The sequence below is a fragment of the Prionailurus bengalensis genome, chromosome A3, assembly GCF_016509475.1.
Source record: "Prionailurus bengalensis isolate Pbe53 chromosome A3, Fcat_Pben_1.1_paternal_pri, whole genome shotgun sequence".
Classification (NCBI taxonomy): Eukaryota; Metazoa; Chordata; class Mammalia; order Carnivora; family Felidae; genus Prionailurus; species Prionailurus bengalensis.
The window spans coordinates 30,774,038-30,790,566 of NC_057354.1; the positions used below are offsets into that span (position 1 = coordinate 30,774,038).

Genomic DNA, 16,529 nt, shown 5'->3' on the forward strand with positions numbered 1-16,529 from the left:
GGCGCGGGGGGCGGGACGGAGGAGGGGCAGCGCCGGGAAGGAGGAGGGGGCGGTCGGCGCCGAGGGAGGGGGCGCCCTACTCGCCGGGAGAAGGGGCAGTGCGCGCCGGGCTAGCGGCAGTTCTGGGGTCCGGAGGGGCCGCGGCGCTGACGCCCGCTCCGGCCCCGAGGCAGCAGGTCGCCACGGGTGCCCCCGCCCGCCCTCTCTTCTGGCGGTCAGCTCCGCACCCCTTCCCGCGCCCCTTCCCGCGCCCCTTTCCGCGCCTCTGGCGGACCTCCTCCCCTTTGCCCCTCCGCTGCGTCCCCTTTCCTCCCGCGTTTCCCCTGTCTCTCGGTCACTCGCTGGTGCCCTTGGGCGCGCGGAGCGGAGACGGCGCGGTTCCCGGGTCCCCGGGCTCTCGGGCTCCCGGCTCTGGCCGCCAGAGAGCAGCAAGCGCCCGGGATCTGCGGACTGCGGACTGTACCGCGCAGTATCGCGGCGGGTCGCCTCCTGGGATTGCCTGGATGGATCTGCCGCACCTCCTTACTCCTTTCAAGCCGCCGGCCGGGCGAGGGTCTCAAACACCTCCATCCAGTGCCGTGGAGTGGAGAGAGACCGGGAGGGATCAGATGCCAGTGCTGGCCTGTGATGGGAAAAGGAACAAAAGACTATATGGTTAAGGCCCTCGGACCCTGCCCACCACACATCGGTTCGCATATACCAACTTCTGCATTGTTACTTTGCTTCCTATCAGAAGTTGTAATAAAACTTCTTTGCTACACTAAATAAGTGGACTTCTTCTGGGGAGGGAGGGTTTTAAGTGCAGGAGGGTGGGAAAGGGCACTTGGCCCGATGGTTAAAGAGTGGGGGTGGGAGGGGTGGGTGGGCAGACTGTCTGACTCCAAATCTGGGCTGTGTCCCATATGAGCTCTTTGACTTCTTTGTGTCTCAGTTCTTCATCTCTAAAATGAGGATAAGAGAAGTTAGTGTCTATTTAATGATGTGAACACTGGATAAGTTAATATGCATTGAAGCCTGAGAACGGTGCCTGGGTTTGTTGGCTGAGTGAGGCTTGGCAGGGCAAGATTTGGACAGGGAGGGCTGAGGGCAGAGGGGTTGTGGAGCTGGTGTGAACCGGAGACCCAGGTGGAGGGTTGGGTTTGAGGAGCCTCTTGATAACTAGCAGGACTGGGTAGGGAGGGACAAAAAGGGATCATTCCTTTGATTGACGTTAAGATACTAAGCAGGGTAGGTAGGGATCATGCTGCACACTCTGGGTGGCAGGGAGAAGGGAATTGCAGGGCAGAGGTAAGCGTGTAGGTGCAGGATGAGGAAGGCTTGAGCTGTTCCAGGGAGATGAGGGTGTATTTGGAGAGCTGTCTGGGAAGAGGTGGAGAACTCACCGCTTTGGTGCCCGCTAGTTGTGGATGACACAGGGCAGGATGTTTGAGAGTCCTAGATGAGCAAGTGCTTTGGAGAAACAGCAGAAAATGGGAGAAATGTTGAGATATGGGTAACACCCTCTCATACCGACCTCCCCAGCCCAGGAAGCCGAAGCTGTTAGAGTCTGAGCTTAGAAACAGCTTTTCCGAGGCCCTCAGTTTTCCCATGGCATCGTCCACCTTTTTCTTGGGTCTTTGAGAAGTTACTGTAGGGAGTTGGAAAGAAAGCAAGGCGAGCCCTGGTGGCCCTTGGGTTCTCTGCGATCCAGTGGCAAAAGCTTCTATTTAAGATGCACAACTTAGCATCTGCGTTTATCTCCCCTCCCTTATGAGACCCCTTTAGAGCGAGCGTAAAGAAAAAGCAGAAGTTCGTCCCACAACTGAGAAGTTAACTCCTGCGCTGATTAACCTGGACTTCAGCCCCTACGAAAGATCATGAGGGATTTGAGGAGATCTGGACCTCCTCCTCCCTCAAGAAGATGCTGCAGGCAGTTGTCACTTTCAGAGTCAGAATGCTGGATGGGAGAGAACGCTGACGGAGAAGGTGTTCCTGATAGGTATCCTGTTTTCGGGGACCAGCAGCCCCCAGTTCCCTCCCACCCCACCAGCCTTTATTCGTTCATTCAACACAAGGTAATGACGGTTGCTTTATTGATGCTTATGATGTTGAATAAAGCAAAGTCCCTGCCATTCTGGGGCTCACGAATTCAAATAGCAGAAAGCGTTCCTAAGAGTTAGGAGGAGGAGAAGTTTTCTCTGGTTTGATATCTGAGTCCGGGAGACTCTCTCCAATTAAATCTTCAAAGAAGATCTAAATCCAGAGGAACTCTTTTCCACTACTCCCCCCCACCCTCCCCGTATAGCAGTGGAATCTGAAAGGGTGCAAACTCATACATATCATTGGGAGACCCGGTTCAAGCTGCCACTTCCCGGTATCAGTCCCTGTGAAGAACATGGACATCCAGTCTATTCTCCAGCTGCAAACAGATCTCTAGTCCTAGCCTAACTTTTAAGCTTACCAGCGCTTGACTATACCCCTGGCTACCACCGGACCTATAATCCTGACTGACCCATGACCTCAGCCTTCCTGATCTCCCTAATTGTGCCATTCGCCCCAGATACATACTGTGGTCAGCAGGGGCAATGGGTGAAGGGGGGAGGCTTCAAGGCTACCTCCCCTCACCCTCAACCTAGCAGAGCTCAGAGCTCAGGACTGGCACCTCCTGGTGGTGGTGGGTCAGGGAGAATCCGGGGAAAGGATGTTGTCTGCCGGAAGGAGATACTTTGTAATTTGTCCTTCTAGCCCCATCCCTTGAGCCTGCAGGGAACTTGAGGCCAGTTATGATTTTTTAAAAAAGGTTTATTTATTATTTATTTTGAGAGAAAGAGAGAGAAAATGCATTTGTGGGGGAGGGGCAGAGAGAGAGGGAGAGAGAGAATCCCAAGCAGGCTCCGTGCTTTCTGCATACAGCCCGATGCAGGGCTCAGTCCCTTGAACTATGAGATCATGACCTGAGCAGAACTCAGGAATCTGACGCTCAACTGACTGAGACACCCAGGCGCCCAGAGGCCAGTTATGATTTGATTATTTATGCTAATTTTTGCTTAAAATTAGGGGAGTTGGAAGTTAGTGGCTGGATCTCCCATCACAGTGGAAATGGTAGAGGCTGGGAATGGGAGCCAATAGAACAATACCCCACTCAGAGCCTGGCAAGCAGCCCACGGCTCTGCAGACCCTTGGAGTTGGTGTTTGCTTTGCAGCTGTGTTTGCTTCTGCTCCTAAGAGATATTCTTTCTTTCTTTCTTTTTAATTTTTATTTATTTATTTTTAAATTTTCCTTAGGAGAGGAAATAAGCTGAGAAGCAGGATACCGTACAAAGTTGGAAGACCCACTGGGGTGGAAAACTTTCCGAGTGGGGCAGAGATTAGTTGTGGTAGGTTAAAAGCTGTTATAAACAACCCCCGAGTGTGCGTGGCTTAGTGCAACGAAACTTTAATTCTCGTTTACTCAACATCCAGTGTGAATGTACCTGGTCGGCAGCTCTCAGGGACAGATCTCTATGAGGCGACTCAGGAATCCAGCCTCCTTCCAATGCGTGGCTCCACTTTTTCCCAGAGCCTGGAAATTCTCCAGGATCCTGGAGACCTTTTCTAAATTGTCAACGACCAGCTGCCCAAAGAACAGAGGGGACTGCGGCAGCTTATGCAAACATTTTAGGAGCCACACACAACACTTCTGTCCAAGCCCATGCCCCCACTTAGATGCAAGGGGGAAATGTGGTTCAGCCAACTGCCCAGGGAAAAGGGAATGAATTTGATGACCATCCAGTCTGTCTGTGCTGCAGGACAGCAAGAGTCCCAGGAAGACTTGATTTGGGCATTAGTTAGGCAATGCCTCGTGGATGGATTGTGAAAAGGGTAAGTAGATTGGCTGCTCTGAACTCCAGCTGACACTCCATCCAGACCCAGTGGATGCTTTTCATGTGGCTCTTCCTTTCTGACCAATCCTACCATGCACATTTCCAGCACAGCCTGCTACAAAAAGGTGAGAGTTGGGATACCATTTGGGAATGAACTGGTGATGGTGAGAATTCCAACTCACTCAGCTCTGGGAATGCACAAGGGGAATCAAAGTGAGCAGTGGAGACTCAGCTAGCATTGCTTTAACCTTCACGGAGAGTTGGCGATCCCTTTAGAGTAGAATCCACCCACTGCCAATGGGGAATCTCTCACCTTCCTTTATCAGTGCCGAAAAGTCTGCCTTATAATCTGGATCTCCTAACTCCAACAACCAGTGTTTCTCACTACATCACATTTTCTTTGTACCTGCTAGTAGAGGTGACATACAAAGTTACTATCTCATCCAGCCCCTGAGATTAGATTACCCATTGTGTGTAATGCCAGGAGAGGAGAAGACGGTCCATAAGAATCTTCTGTGGTAAACGAAAAGAAAGATGAGAAAGTTCCAGGGATAAAACTTTGCTAACCTGACCAATTCTCTGACCCTCAAACAGAGCAGCAAATGCTAACGAGGGAGATTTCCTAACACAGAATTGAAATAGGCCGGTCAACTGAGAGGAAGTGGCCTGTAATCAACTGGAGAGGCCAGGAAGGGTTGCATGACTCCAATCCCAATTAGGGAGGCTGAGACAGCTCCTGCTGGGATGTCAACCTTCCAGCTCACAAATACGATGGCCCGCAGCCATTTTCCATTTCCTTTCTCCTGGGCCAAGATTTGCGGGAGAAAAGACAGTGAAAAAAGGAGGATTTCCCTTGATAATGATTCCCTGGAGGATAGAGGGATGGAGGAAGCAAAAAAAATCCCAAGTATCCCAGGAAGACAATTAGGAAGTGAGACTGGCCTTCCCCACTTTAGTGTTCTCCATGCCTTATCCCTTGGGCGCCTACCAAATTCCCCCTTCTTCTCTCTTCTGTAGGTTAGTCACTGATTCTTTTTTTTTTTTTTTTTTTAATTTTTAAAAAATGGTTTTATTTATTTTTGAGGCGGAGAGAGACAGAGCATGAGCAGGGGAGGGACAGAGAGAGAGGGAGACACAGAATCCGAAGCAGGCTCCAGGCTCCGAGCTGTCAGCAGAGACCCCGATGTGGGGCTCGAACTCACAGACTGTGAAATCATGACCTGCGCTGAAGTCGGACGCCCAACCGACTGAGCCACCCAGGCGTCCCCGTCACTGATTCTTTGATCCCCCATTTCCCCCATGAATGTAAAATGGTGGTAATAACTGTCCCAAGTGGGGATTAAGTATCTGCAAAAATCCCACTCACCTCCTTTGGGTCTCCATTGTCTTTGATTTATTCCTCTCTAGTACTTTGTAATTTCACTGTTTACCCGTGGTATCTGGAGACAGTGGCCTTCTTGGGATTTCCAGTGACTGACATAATTGTCTTTTTGTGCCCAGCAGCTGGTGCAGGCCTGGGCTCTTGAAGTTGCTCAGGGAGTTTGTTCAGTGGGTGGATGAACATGTGAATCGACAAATGAAGAAACCGGTGAGTGAGTCAAAGCATGAAGGACTGCACACCTCTGAGTGTTGTCGAGGGTTAGAGCATAAGTCTCTGTCCCTGATTGCCAGCCTTTTGCAAGAGGTAACTAGGGAGGACTTCCTACATTCCAGGGAGCCTGGTCTGTCTAGGGCAGGAGCGGGCACCTTCGTTCTAGGAGGAGTGCTTCTGGGAGGCACCAGTAGGAGCTGGACTGCAGTGGTACATGTCCCTGCTCCCAAAAGGGAATGGAAAGGGCCCAGGGTTGGAACGCGTCTGACATGTTCCTGTAGTTTTTGGCTTGGGCTGCCGTCTAGGGCCTCGGGCCTTTGAAGGAAGGTGGTCACTGGACCCCGCAGGGCCCAGCGAGTGCTCTGATCTGGGCAGAAGGCTGCTCTGGGTCTGCACATACGTAGCAGAGGAACACTGATGACTCATTCAGCTAATATCCATTTGAAATCATCTGGTTCTACCAACTGGCCACCTTGAGAGTGCCAGAGATTATGTGAGTAAAGGTTAGGAAGAGATTGTTTTTTTGGTCTCCATTCTTCCTTTTGAAAATCAGAAGCTAAATGTTGGTGTTTTAGAAGGGCCTGTCTGAATCCCTCCAGAGACCTATTCTTTGGTGGTTTAGTTAGCTTCATAACCTTGCGTAGTGGATTGACTGGTGGCTCCCCAAAAGATGTGTCCACCTCCTAATCCCTGGAACCTGTGAATGTTACGTTCTTTAGAAAAAGAGTCTGTGCAGATGCAACTCAGTTAAGGATCTTGAGATGAGGAGATCATCCTAGATTATCCAAGTAGACTCTATACCCAATGATAAGTATCTTGGTACGAGTGAGCCAGAGGGAGATGACACACAGATACACAGAGGAGGAAGCGACGTGAAGACAGAGACAAGAGAACAGAGACCAGGAGCCAAGGGAGGCCAGAGATTGCCAGCTGCCAGCAGAAGCAGGGAGAGGCGAGGAATGGATCCCCTGCGGGAGACTTTGGTGGGAGCGTGGCCCTGCCACCATCTTGAATTTTGGACTTCCACTGTCAGAACTGTAAGAGAATAAATTCCTGTTGTCTCAAGCCACTGGTTTGTTTCCTTTGTAACAGCAGCCACAGGAAACGAATACACCTTAGTTGAGACTGGCACCTAGCTACCAAAGCATTTCCTTTCAAGAGTCACAAATGGTGTCTAGGGCTTTTTTGGGTGTATGCATCAAATCTAAAGGAGAAGGTAAAGGCATACCCAGAACAGACCCGACTTGATTATGAGCAGAAAAGTCCTCTGGAACCTGAAGAAAGAGTCCGTCTGGTATACACTTCGTGTCACAATTCTGTTGGCCAAATATATCTTTTTCTATTAAATTGGCAGGGGCCTCACACAGAGCAGGAAGGAAAGTTTTTCAGTCAAGGCCCGAGGGTTATCGTTACGGGCTGGAGGACAGGGAAATTCCGTGAGCTATTTGAAATATCTGCCACCTGGGTGGTATGTTTACTCTGAGGAAGAAGTTGAACAAAGAAGGTTTATTGTATAAACCGTAGCACTTATGTCTACCAAGAATTGTTAACGGTGACCATCGTTATGTGTAGTCATTTACATTGGATGTTTATGGATAAGGCAGGATTTTGAGTGTTTTTTTCCTTCTCTGGAGCACCCTCATTGACCTAAATGGAGGGACTTTTCTTTTGTAAAATGGAATGATCTTTTACCAGGGTGCCTTTTGCTTATAATACTACACGTATCCTTGCTAATAAAGGTGGTCAGTTGGGAAGTAGGTCTTCTAACTGTTTGATCTGCAGGGGCTGTAACAGGTTGTCCAGAGAAGCAGAACCAATAGGTGATAAATGTATTTGAATATATATATATATATATATATATATATATATATATATTTTTTTTTTTTTTTTAAAGGAATTGATTGCCTCAGTTGTGCATTAGGAAGACCAAAATCTGTAGTGCAGGCTATAAATTCAGGTGAGAGATGAATGAAATAGCAGTCCTGAGTCTGAAATCTGTAGGGCAAGCCAGTGGGCTGGAGACTCAGGTAGGGTTTTAATTCTTTTTCTTAATGTTTATTTACTCTTGAAGGAGAGAGATAGAATCTGAATGGGGGAGGGGCAGAGAAAGAGGGAGACACAGAATCCGAAGCAGGCTCCAGGCTCTGAGCTGTCAGCACAGAGCCTGATGCGGGACTCGATCTCACGATCTGTGAGAACATGACCTGAGAGTGAAGGTGGTTGCCTAACCGACTGAGCCACCCAGGTGCCCCGGGTAGGGTTTTGATGTTACAGTCTTGAGGCAGAATTTCTTCTTCTGTGGGAAACCTCAGTTTGTGCTCTTAAGGCCTTCAGCTGATTGGATGAAGCCCACCCATGTTATTGAGGGTAATCTCCTTTATTTAAAGTCAACTGACTGTAGACGTTTATCACATCTACAAAATACCTTCACGAACATGTTTAGATTGGTGTTTGCAACACAAACAGCAACGCAAACAACAGGGCACCATAGCCTAGCTTTTCTTCTTTTGCATGATTAGAATTGTGGCCCAACACATTCTTTTTTTTTTTTTTTTAATTTTAGAGAGAGAGCAAGCACATGCAGAGGAGAGGGGCAGAGGGAGAGGGAGAGAGAATCCCAAACAGACTCCACACTCAATGTGGAGCCTGATGCGGGGCTCCATCCCACGACCCTGGGATTATGATCTGAGCCAAAAACGAGAGTCAGACACTCAACTTCCTGAGCCACCCAGGCACCCGGCCCAACAGACTTTTATTAGAGAAGTTTCAGGTGTGGATTTTGGGGGATCTTGCTCTACTTTGGGGGCCTGTTTTTGACCGTGGGGTTTACCGTGGTAAGAGAGATCCCAGTCAGTTTCATTAACTTCTGTCATCCGGGATTCAGCAGTGAGGTTCGGAGCAATGTGTGTGAAATTGCTAATAGCTCAGGTAACCCTGGGTCACATTCTTCAATTCCCAGAAGAATTCTACATTCCTCTATGAATAGTTGCTGGTCTTCTCTGGGTTTAGGGAAATCCTTCATTGTAGTTATTCATTCAGTTCTGGTCCAAGGTTTAAATTCTACAGTTGTCTGGATACCTGGCCTGTGGTAGGCATGAGCCTTTAACAGTGACTGGCATTTAAGGATCTTTGGAGTTGTTGGGGAAAGGGTAGGGGGTGGCAGGGAGGAGGAGGGAGGAGTCACTGGCAGTGTGGAGGGGGAGCAGTGGAAGGGTAGGAGGGGCAGAGGCAGGGCTGCATCTAGGGAAGTAACTGGAGGGCAAGGAGGGGGAAGATAAAGGCAGAGGCTTGTTTGCTGTTACTTAAGTTTTCAAATTATTCACTAGCTTTGGCCAAAGAATCTTCCAGTGAAGCAATGTTTAAGTCAGAATTTCCTTTGGGGACCTCTGTACGCTGATCGAAATATCCTCTTCCCTTTGTTTTCTAAAGTTCTCTCACATGAACAATTGTGTGTACGTCACGTGTTCCCCAGAATGGCCACTGAGGGTCCAAATGATCCGTGGTGAAGTCAGGCCATTTAGAAAGACAGGTACGAGAATTTGGATTCTAACATCCAAATTAGAGGCAGGGGTTTTCCTGGAGGAGGAAAGGACTTGGATGACCCCATGAGAGCTGGCAGTGGGTGGTAGAGACGTCATGCTTTGGCCCCTTGTGTCTTAGGACCTCCTGTCCTGACAGTTGACTGTCTCTAAACACAGACCTGACAATTTGTGCTCTTTCAGAAAAACCGGAGACAAGACTGTCTAGACAAGGTATTGAGATGGAAGAGGAACCTTATCTAGCTTTATTGGTGACCCACAGCACTTTGAACGGATTCTAGTGCGGTGAGAACTACAAACTCAATGCTCTGTGAGGCTCGCTTGATCTACAGGTCTACAGGGGGCCTCTGCTTGTGCTCTGGCCTGTGATTCTCCTTCCTGTGACCAAGAATTTTAACAGAACAGCATAAAATGGAAGCACAAAAGAGAGCCAAAGAGGTGAAGAGGGATGGCCCAATTCTACCAAGAATGCAAACAAAGGAGACACCACCAAAAAACCTGGGCCCTGAGCTGCTAATAAGTAGCTAAGGGCTCACTGCAAAGAGAGGGGAGTTCAGACCAAAGTGCTGACTCACCACGCTGGTGTGGATTTGAAGTCACGAGTACGTTGCCAGCATATAACGCACCCGGCCAAAGGCTGGGGCTGCAGTGTCATGTTGGGACCTCCAGGAAAACTGTGGACAGAAAGGAAGACCACCTAGGTGAGAACAAACAGAAACTGTTTATTCAGAGTCTGTCATAACAAGGGACCATTATTTGCATTTGTCAGGGACTTCAAGGCAGGCAGGGAGCGGGAAAGTGTTACAGCAAACATCGAAAGGAAGGCTTCAGGCACGCCTGCAGTGACTGGAGGACCCTGGAAGGAGCCTGGCTAGAAGAGGGGCATCTTATGTGACTGCTTGGGAAGCATATTTGCCTTTGCCTGGTTGGTCCTGGTTGGACGTGGGTACATGAAATAAAGAAGCTGGAAGCCACTGAGCAATTTCTGACCATTCTAGGCCGGTTGCTGTGGGCATTTGACTTCCTGGGCTGGTTGCTAGAGATTGTGGGTAAGGGGTCTATTGTCATATATGGTCTGGTCATTGTCCACTTGTATATTCAGTTTCTCAGGAGGCATTGGTGTCTTGCCCCAGAAAGTTCACAGTATGGGTAAGGAAATAAGATGTACACTGAAGGGCAAGACTGTGTGTACCTGGAATCAAGGGGTCCATCTGAGGCCAGGCTGAGGGGTCAAGTTGTGGGCAGGGTGAGGATCAGGTTGTGCACAGAGTGAGGGTTAGGCTGTACTCAGGTGAGGGGTTGGGCTGTGGGCAGGTGGCTGGTCAGAGTAGGCCACCGGGGTTGGCCAATGGCTTCCTTCCGAGGTTACTGGTGGTGTAGGGCTGACCCAGGGGTGCTGGCCTTTTCTCTGACCAGCGCTGATTTAAGCTCTTCCTACTTTCTAAACATCTCCTTCGGCATTAAGAGACCTTCCCCGGCTGCACCTGGTACATTGAGGGGGGTGCTTTTAGATATACTCTAAGGTTAGGGAGGAATGGTATGGTTTTGATAATAGGGGGCCAGGGCAAAATTACAGCCTGCAGTCTGTCCCTGCTGTGTGGGAAAAGCATCGTCACACCTGCACACAAAGATGCTTTGACAGTCACATCCTCTGACAAGCCAGAACTGCCCCTGTGCCATTGTGTTAAGAATCAAGATGCTGTGATGCCACCGATTCCCCAGGTTGGTAGGGGTAAGGAGATGGTGGGAATTACAGGGGCTTTGTTCCTTTCATTGTGCTATTAAATGCATTTAATACCATTCAACCTTCCCCTTGAATGGTTGGCTCTAGGAGTAACTGTAATTCATCATCTCCCAGTATTGCTAGTCTAGGGTGACCAGAGGGGGGCAAGATTCTGCCAACACACCTCGCTTATTGTCTTGCCACAGCGCCTGAAAGGCCATGTCCTTGCTCCTCTCTTGGGTTGAGCATTGCCTTCTGTTTCTTTATTCACTCATTTGCAAACACTTATTTCAAGTGTTACACATCGAACACTTTACTGGGCATGGTGGTAAAATGTTGAGTGAGCTACAGCATTGGCTTCCATGGATACTAGAGTCTATCCTGGGAGACAGGTGATAAGACACAAAAGTGCAATGAGTCTAGTGCAATGAGGAACATGCACAGGGCACTGTGACAGGACCACGCAGGGCGCCGGGCAATGTAGGTGGAGCGGTGAGGCCAGGCATCTCTGAGGGGACGCCATTTCAACTGGGATTGGATTTTTAGAAATATGAAGTTCGCGAAGAACAGACAAGTGCACCTCAGGCAGAAGAAAAGCCTGTAGAAGATTCTCAGGCCAGGGCAATTTGGGCATTTCTGCCACCAAATGTAGGCTGGTGAGCTTAGAGCATAGAGAATGAGGATGGAGTGCGTGAGTTGCATTAGAGAGGAAGCGGGCGCCATAGTTAGAGAGGAAGTGGGCGCCATAGAGAGATGCAGAAAGGTGTCTACGTTTGATTCCAGTGGAATATTTGAATCGGAATATTTTCAAGTACATTTTTTATGAAAGCATAACGTATGGAGACAGCAATGCACAAATCACAGGTAAATAGCTTGCCGAGTTGTTATCAAGTAAACACACCTGTGTAACCATCACCCAGATGAAGAAACAGTATGTTACCCCACTCCAGTCCCATGGGAGACTGCCAGTGGGCATCTGGACCTTCTCAACTGCCTAGTCCTTGTGTGGCCTCTCATTCAGGAGCTCGTGCAGTATTGTCACTGTCCCTTAGGGTCCTCCCCTGGGCTGAGCACGTGGCTCATGATTGCCTCTTTTACTAGACTTGAGGCTGAATGAGGGCAGGAGCATATCTGTTCTGTCCACCCTTGGGTCCCCACTCGGCTTGGGTCATTTGTGGAATGACCCAAAAGAGTGGAAGCCACTCTTTTGACTCTGGGCTCATTAATCCACATGCTTCCTGGTGGCGAGAGTTTTCAAGTGTCCAGCAAATACTGAAAGACTGAGTAAATGCCTGCTGGTTTTCGTATTAATTCCATGCAGCAACTTAAATGAGCTAGCAGGTGATGCCCCCCTCAGTGCACCTGCAGCTAGAGTATTAAGGCTGAGACTGAATGGGAGCAAGGGGTTATTGTGGCCATTTTCCATTTCTTGAAAAGTGAAGTTGAAGTAGACAGGGGCCTATAATTACAGTTTCAAGAATGTTTTTTCAAGTGTGAAGAAGCTGGGTGAGCAGCATCTGGCCAAGAAACAACTCTCCCTTGTGTGGTCACGTCTTGGGTGCTCTTCTTTGCATAGTTTTATTATTTTCTAAAATTAAAGCCTTATTGATACAGTTCAGGTACCATACGATTTACCCATTTAAAGAATACAATCCAGGGGCACCTGGGTGGCTTAGTGGGTTAAGTGTCTGACTCTTGATTTTAGCTCAAGCCATGATCTCGTGGTTCGTGAGTTCAAGCCCAGTGTCTGTCTGTGTGCTGACAACCCAGAGTCTGCTTGGGATTCTCTCTCTCCCTCTCTCTGCCCCTCTCCCGCTCATTCTCTCTCTCTCTCAAAATAAATAAACTTAAAAAAAGAAAAAAAAAGGAGGGGATACAGATATTGCTTAGATGTTTGTGAGAAACATGTGAAAATGAGAAGTATATATAAAGATAACTACTTATTGAATGAAAATATGTGTTCTCCAAACAAGTGGGGGTGAAGAACGGAATTAAGAAAGCATGTGTGATCTCGCAGAAGTCAGGGAAGGAGAAAAAAAGATAAGCAAAGAGGAAGCAGGTAAATAGAAAACACAAAATAAAATAGTAGAAATAAGTCCAGTGTAATGGCAACCATCAGAAAAATGTATAAATGATGGTCACTTAATAGTCATCTAAGCTGTACACACAGAGATTTTCAGATTGAAGCAAAAGCAACAATTACATAAATGAAGTCTAGCTCTATGCTGTTTATGAGAAACACACATAAATCAAGGAGCACTAGATGGTGGGAACGAAAGGGTCAAAATCCAGGCAAATCTTTACAACAACAAAAAAGATGGTGTTTCGGCACTAAAAGCAGACAAAACAGGACTTTATGAGGAAAGCAGTAAAAATGACAAGTGGGGGAGGGGCGTGTCCGTCTGGACGGTTCAGTCGGTAAAGCATCTGACTCTTGATCTTAACTCAGGTCTTGATCTCAGGGTGGTGAGTTCAAGTGCCGTGTTGGGCTCCATGCTGAGTGGGAAGCCTGTTTGGGATTGTCTCTCTCTCTCTGCCCCTCCCCTGCTCGCATGTGCGTGCTCTGTCTCAAAATAAATAAATATTAAAAAAAAAAAAGAATACAATCCAATGGTTTTTACCAGGTTCATAGATGCGTGCACCATCACCAAATTCATTTTTAGAACAATATCTTTACTCTCTCCACAAAAAAAAACCCCTACTCATAGACAGTCACTCCCCATTCCCCCATACCCACCACCCCCTGTCCTAGGCAATGATTCATCTACTTTTTACCTCTATAGACTTTGCCTAGTCTGAGCATTTCGTTAAAATGGAATCATGTGATTGGCTTCTTTCACTTAGCATAGTATTTTATTTAAAAAAAAAATTTTTTTTTAATGTTTATTTATTTTTGAGACAGAGAGAGACAGAGCATGAACGGGGGAGGGTCAGAGAGAGAGGGAGACACAGAATCCGAAGCAGGCTCTAGGCTCCGAGCTGTCAGCACAGAGCCCAACGCGGGGCTTGAACTCACGGACAGCGAGATTATGACCTGAGCCGAAGTCGGACGTTTAAGTCGGACGCTTAACCGACTGAGCCACCCAGGCACCCCTAGCATAGTGTTTTAAAGACTCATCTGTATTTTGGTATGTTTCAGTACTTTATTCCTTTTGTGGCTGAACAATTTCATTCCACTTAAACTCGCTGATTTTGAAGTCTTTGCCATAAATTCATCATCTTGGTTTCCTCAGGGGCAGTTGCTACTGATTGCCTTTTTTTTCAAGTGTGTGGGTCCAACTTTCTTGCTTCTGTGCACCTGTCATAGTTTTTTGTTGTTGTTGAAAGCTACATTTAAAATAACACAATGTAGCAGGCCTGGAAATTGATTTCTACCCCCCTCCCCAGTGTTGGTTTTGGTTGCTATTTGTTGCAGATGTTGTTTGTTTAATGACTTTTCTGAACGAATTGGGTAAAGTCTGTATTCTTTGTCAAGAGTGGCCACTGAAGTCCCTGTATGGTTAGGTTAGTGGTCGGCTAACGATTGGACAGAGTGTTTTAAATGCCTGGCAACAATGAGTCTTTGCCAAGGGGCTCTGGGTATGTGTTGAACCAGACCACTTATGCCCCTTCCTTAAGCCTTCACCTGTGTGGGTAGATCCTAGAGTCACTCAGAGGTGAGAGCTCAGGGCCTTCTCAGGCCTTTCCTGAGCCTGCGCACAGCCTATACATGCATGTGATGTTCCAGATCCCCAGGAATGTGTATGAAAATTTCAAAGCACCTACGGATATCTCATTCCCAGCTCTTCCTTTTAAGCCTTTTGGTTAGCCTGATGTTTGCTCCGACTCTTATCTACCACCCTAGGTAGTGAGAAGTTACCATTTGCGTTTAATTTTCAATGTCCCCCCAGGGGAAAAACCTTTTTACTCTTTTTCACTGGGAAAGCACGGAGTCAGGTCAATTACAGATAGCCTTGTAAGTGGGATCTTCCAAGAATTAACCAGACAGGTCAAAAAATGATCGTTCTTTAGGGCTGTGGCTTTGAAAGGGCTTCAACCCTCTTCTGTTCCTTCTGGCAGAGTGACAGGCTGCGACTTTTCACTGCAGGTGGGGGGAAGGGAGTGTGTCTCTTATTTTTTAAGACTACTTTGGAGCTGGAGAGTGGGCCAAGGGATGAGGGCAAGTTGCAATGCCACAAAGCTCACTGTTTGTTTTTTTTTTTTTTTTTTTAATGTTTATTTATTTTTGAGAGCAAGAGAGAGAGAGAGAGGCAGAAACGGGGACGGAGGATCTGAAGCAGCCGGCGCTGATAACAGGGAGCCGGACGCAGGGCTCCAACTCACGAACCGTGAGATCATGACCTGAGCAAAGTCCGATGCCTAACTGACCGAGCCACCCTGGCACCCCCGGCTCACTGTTGTTAATGAGATTCAGCTAGATGTAACAAATGCTCTGTTAGTAATAAACTCAGGTTAATTGGCAGAGTTCTGAGAAAGTTGGTTCTGATGATTTTTTATTTTATAGAGGAGAGAATTTTCCAAGATCCTCCGCCCTGTGATCTTGTGAACCATGTTCATCTAGGCATTTTTAGATTTTATTCTTCTGTGTTTCTCTAGCAAGTGTACTTTACATATAGATTTCCTCTCACGTCACATTAGGGATTCTGTAACATCTAGTTGTCTCGTTCTTCGAATGTTAAGAATGAACTGTTGGCCCAGGAGCTGTCAGCCTGGTCTCTCTGTTACAAAGTTTCCCCACAAACTTCGCTTCAAGATTTGTGTCCCGGTATGTTGCCTAGATTCGTTATTTCTTCTGGGGATGTGAAACTGTTCTTTTCTAAATCTGTCATTCCTTCTGCATTTATTAGCTGTGATTCCTCTATGAAGAAGAGCTTTCATCAATTATTTGGTTATTCTGAAATACAGTTTACAAGAAAACAATGTTTAAGTATGTTCCTTCTATCCCGACTTTCTCGAGGGTTTTTATGAAAACAGTGTGGAGGTTCCTCAAAAAAATTAAAAATAGGGGCGCCTGGGTGGCGCAGTCGGTTAAGCGTCCGACTTCAGCCAGGTCACGATCTCGCGGTCCGTGAGTTCGAGCCCCACGTCAGGCTCTGGGCTGATGGCTTGGAGCCTGGAGCCTGTTTCCGATTCTGTGTCTCCCTCTCTCTCTGCCCCTCCCCCGTTCATGCTCTGTCTCTCTCTGTCCCAAAAATAAATAAACGTTGGAAAAAAAAATTAAAAAAAAAATAAAAATAGACCTACCCTATGACCCAGCAATAGCACTGCTAGGAATTTACCCAAGGGATACAGGAGTACTGATGCATAGGGGCACTTGTACCCCAATGTTTATAGCAGCACTCTCAACAATAGCCAAATTGTGGAAAGAGCCTAAATGTCCATCAACTGATGAATGGATAAAGAAATTGTGGTTCATATACACAATGGAGTACTACGTGGCAATGAGAAAGAATGAAATATGGCCCTTTGTAGCAACGTGGATGGAACTGGAGAGTGTTATGCTAAGTGAAATAAGTCATACAGAGAAGGACAGATTCCATATGTTTTCACTCCTGTGTTGATCCTGAGAAACTTAACAGAAGACCATGGGGGAGGGGAAGAAAAAAAATGGTTAGAGAGGGAGGGAACCAAAACATAAGAGACTCCTAAAAACTGAGAACAAACTGAGGGTTGATGGGGGGTGGGAGGGAGGTGGGGTGGGGGATGGGCACTGAGGAGGGCACCTGTTGGGATGAGCACTGGGTGTTGTATGGAAACCAATTTGACAATAAATTTCATAATAAAAAAAAGAAAAAAAAGAAAAAAAGAAAACAATGATAGAAACTTGATTCTCG

General features: G+C 47.4%; 1 long non-coding RNA gene across 1 annotated transcript in view; it reads left to right on the forward strand.

Annotated features, from left to right (window-relative positions):
- The first annotated feature begins 9,560 nt into the window (after positions 1-9,560).
- The window catches only part of LOC122496531, a 30,343-nt gene continuing 23,374 nt past the window's right edge, over positions 9,561-16,529 (forward strand). The window contains exon 1 of the long non-coding RNA XR_006300848.1: positions 9,561-9,673. This is a non-coding gene — a long non-coding RNA (uncharacterized LOC122496531). The remainder of the gene's footprint in view (positions 9,674-16,529) is intronic.